Source organism: Hemitrygon akajei, chromosome 8 (assembly GCF_048418815.1).
Source record: "Hemitrygon akajei chromosome 8, sHemAka1.3, whole genome shotgun sequence".
Lineage (NCBI taxonomy): Eukaryota > Metazoa > Chordata > Chondrichthyes > Myliobatiformes > Dasyatidae > Hemitrygon > Hemitrygon akajei.
In genome coordinates this window covers 42,536,460-42,540,853 of record NC_133131.1, presented here as the reverse complement: position 1 = coordinate 42,540,853, position 4,394 = coordinate 42,536,460, and the positions used below count along the sequence as shown (strand labels likewise).

At 44.9% G+C, this 4,394-nt stretch overlaps 1 protein-coding gene across 4 annotated transcripts in view; it reads right to left on the bottom strand.

Moving 5' to 3' along the window:
- clip2 (CAP-GLY domain containing linker protein 2) overlaps positions 1-4,394 on the bottom strand; it is a 166,467-nt gene that overhangs the window by 145,082 nt on the left and 16,991 nt on the right. The gene's annotated exons all lie outside the window — the stretch shown is intronic.

Genomic DNA, 4,394 nt, shown 5'->3' with positions numbered 1-4,394 from the left:
GTAGGCCTTCTTGTGCATCGAAGCATGGGAAGGAGAGAGTCTGGCTAAAGGCAGGGCCAGGTGGGTGGTGGGCAGGGTTACCTGTCAGGAATTGGTGATGGCTGGGCAGGGGAGCAATACTGGTCAGGTAAGGGGATTCGTGTCTGGGAATTCTTGGGTAATCATCAGTTAGACAGGACGGTTGGGTGATCAGTGGGTGGGAGGATAGGTGGCTGATCAGGTAATTGTCAGGTGAGTGGTTCGTTGAGTGATCAATAGATGGGTAGGGCAGGCAAATGGTGGGAGGTAGAACAGTTCAGCAATCAGTAGGTGGAGGGGTAGGTTGGACAATGGGCAAGAAGGGAGGATGATTGGGTGATTGGCAGGTTCTTGGGGGGGGGGGACAGTGGGTGATGCAGGGGTAGAAGTCAATGAGGAACATCACTGGAGGTGTCCCCAGGGTAGGTTAACCCGTCATTCTCACCTCAGGGGATGTTGAAATCAAACCTTAAACATCAGGCAGAGAACAGAATGAGGGGAAACATTCGGAGCTGAGATACAAGCTAGCCTGCTTCTCATTCACAATTAAACCACAGGCAAATCGAGGAGGATCTGGGGAGAGATTCCCTTCCACGCAATCTCATGGGATGTCATCTGTGACTTTGATTGAAACTACTTCTGGCATGGATACCAGGCTGGAGATCTGGCAAATGGAGAATGAGTTCTACAAAAGATAAGCATAAAATATTCCAGCAGTTAGGAGAGGAGGGGAGGTTGAATATGGGCAATCTCATGGGGCCAAGGGATTGAGGGGTAAGGTAACCCCTGAATATATTATATCAAAGCCCCTAGTTGTTGATCCCTCTGCTAAGGGAAAATTGTTGCTTCCTGTTTATTTTGTCTAGATACCTCAAGTCTTATTTCAGCCTCTATTCTAATATTTACTCACAGACAAATTTTGTAAACCACCTCTGGACCCTCCTCGATCTCTTCTTGCAATGTGCTGACCGGAACTATATGTCATACAGTAGATGTGGCCTGGTCCTATAAAGGACATTAACACGTGTGCTGCTTTAACCAATTTATTGACCTTCAAAGTTCAAACTTCAAAGTAAATTTATTATCAAAGTACATATCTGTCACCGTATACAACCCTGAGATTCATTTTCCTGTGGGCATACAACCAGTTTGCATAAGACAACAAACAGCTCATACAAAAATAAAGTAATGATAATAATAACAACACTAAATATCGAGAACATGAGATGAAGGGTCATTCAAAGCGAGTGCACTGGGAACAATTCACTGGTGGGACAAGTGAAGATGAGTGAAGTTATCCCCTTAAGTTCAAGAGCCTCATGGTTGATGGGTAATAATGGCGGTATGAGTCCTGAGGTTCCTGTGCCTTCTTCTTGATGGCAGTAGCGAGAAGAGAGCTTGACCTGTGTGGTGGGATCCCTGATGATGGATGCTAATTCTTCGTGTCGATGTGCTCAGTGGTGGGGAGGGCTTTACCTGTGATAGACTCAGCGGTATCCACTAGATTTTGTAAGATTTTCCACTCAAGGGCGTTGGAGTTTCCATACCAGGATGTGATACAGCTAGTCAATAAACTCTCCACCACATATCTATAGAAGTTTGTCAAAGTTTTAGATGTCATGCTGAATCTTAGCAAACTTCTAAGGAAGTAGAGGCGCTGTGATGCCTTCTTCATAATTGCACTTACGTGGTGGGCCCAGGACAGGTTCCCTGAAACAATAACACTGAGGAATTTAAAGTTGTTGACCCTCTCCACCTCTGATCCACCGAAGAGCACTGGCTCATGGATCTCTGGTTTCCTCCTCCTAAAGTCAATAACTATCTCCTTGGTCTTGCTGACATTGAATAAGAGGTTGTTGTTGTGGCACCACTCAGCCAGATTTTCAATCTCCCTGCTATATGCTGATTCATCACCACCTTTGATTCGGCCAATGAAATGGTGTCATTAGCAAACTTAAATATGACACTTCAGCTGTGCTTAACTACACAGTCATAAGTGGGGGTTAAACACACAGCCTTGTGGTGTGCCTGTGCTGCTAGAGATCATGGAGGAACTGTTGTTGCCAATCTGAGCTGACTGGGGTCTGCAATTGAGGAAATCGAGGATCCAGCTGCACAAGGGGGTATTGAGGCCAAGGTCTTGAAGCTTATTGATTAGTTTCGAGGAGATGAGAGTATTGAATGCTGAGCTGTAGATGATAAAGAGCATCCTGATGTGTGCATCTTTGCTGTCCAAACGTTCCAGGGTTGAGTGAGGAGCCAATGAAATGGCAGCTGCTGGGGACCTGTTGTACTGGTGGGCAAACTGGAGCAGATCCAAATAGCTTCCCAGGCAGGAGATAGGTCTCATCATCAACCTCTCAAAACACATCATCACTTTGGATTTAATTGCTAATGGACAATAGTCATTGAGGCAGGTTACCATGTTCTTCTTAGGCACTGTCATAAATGAAGCCTGCTTGAAACATATGGGTACCTCTGACTGCCAAAGCAAGAGGTTAAAGATTTGAGTGAACACTCCAGCCAGTTGATTAGCACAGGTCTTCAGTATGTGGCCAGGTACCCCGTCTGGGCTGGATGCTTTCCATGGGTTCACCCTCCTTAAGACTGCTCGCACATCCGCTTCAGAGACTGAAATCACACGATCGTCAGGGGCTGTGGGAGATCATGATGGTTTGGTGAACACCGAAGGTATTGAGCTCATCTGTAAGCGAAGCCCTGTTGTCACCCATGTCGCGAGTTTTAACTTTGTAGCATTCAAATCCTGACACAACTGTCGAGCATCTGTCATTGTTTCATGTTTAGTCTGGAATTGCCACTTTGCCTGTGAGATGGGACCTGGACTTCTTGTAATGTTCTTGGTCACCAGACTTGAATGCCTCTGATCTGGCCCTCAGCAGACTGTCGACCTCAAAGTTCATCCAGGACTTCTGGTTGAGAAAGATGCTGAATGACTTTTTGAGAATACACTCGTCTACAACTGTTTATATAAAATCCGTGACAACCATGGTGTATTCTTTCAGATCCAGAAGAGAGGCCTTGAACACAGCACAATCCACCAACTTGAAGCAATCCCATTGCCACTCCTCTGACTCTCACAACCACCTCTCTGTTGCCCTTACCTCTGGAGCCTTGCTGTTCAGCCTCTGCCTGTACGCAGATAGTAGAAGGACAGCCAAATGAGCAGATTTCCCAAAATATGGTCTGGCCATGAAATAGAAGGCATTCCTGCATTCCTCATCATAGTATAACAGTGGTCCAGTGTGTTGGGACAGGTGCTACAGGGTATTTGCTGCTGGTAATTGGGCAGGGATTTCTACAAACACGCCAGGTTGAAGTCCCCCACTATGAAATTAAATGCATCGGGATGGACTGTTTCTTGCTCCTGTCATGCAGTACGGTATCTGAAGTGCTTGATTATAGTCATCTGCTGGTGGTATGTAAACTGCAGATTATCCTGGACAATTGAGATTTTGCAGATGTACAAATTCCCTTTATTGCTTCACAACACCCAATGTCCTCATCAGTTCGTACATATTCCCTTGCTTTGTAGCACCTCCTCAAAATTTTCCACTTGCTATATTTCTGATCAACTGTCCAGGGTGTTCAAATCTTCCAACAGTCTAAAGCCTTCCTCTTCAATGCCAATCAGACAAATTTTTGTCATGGTCAGACTGATGGTAATTGGGCAGAAATTTCTTTGAACAAGCCTGAGTAAAATTCCCAACTATGATATGAAATGCATCAGGTCGACTGTTCCTTGTTTGGTGATGGCATCATTTGAGTCTGAATCATTAATATATCTTACATAAAGAAAGGGACTGTGCATATCTTTGTTGAATTCCGCTGCTAGAGACCTTCCAGTTTCACCCATCACCCTAAATCCTAAGAACTTTCTATAGGGGCACAATTGCGAGCATCACTGCCTGGTATGGGAACTGTACTTCCCTCAATCGCAGGGCTCTGCAGAGAGTGGTGTGGACAGCCCAGTGCATCTGTAGATGTGAACTTCCCACTATTCAGGACATTTACAAAGACAGGTATGTAAAAAGGACCAGAAGGATCACTGGGGACCCAAGTTACCCCAACCACAAACTGTTCCAGCTGCTACCATCCGGGAAGCAGTACCGCAGCATTAAAGCCAGGCCCAACAGGCTCCAAGACAGCTTCTTCCACCAGGCCATAAGACTGTTTAATTCTATATTATATTCTATATAATTCTATATTCATTGCACATTTAGATGGAGACGTAACGCAAATATTTTTACTCATATATATGAAAGATATAAGTAATAAAGTTAATTTCAATTCAAATTCATATGTCCATTTTTTTCCTTCCACTGAGCTGGTTTTGGATGCAATTCGCCACTCTTCCT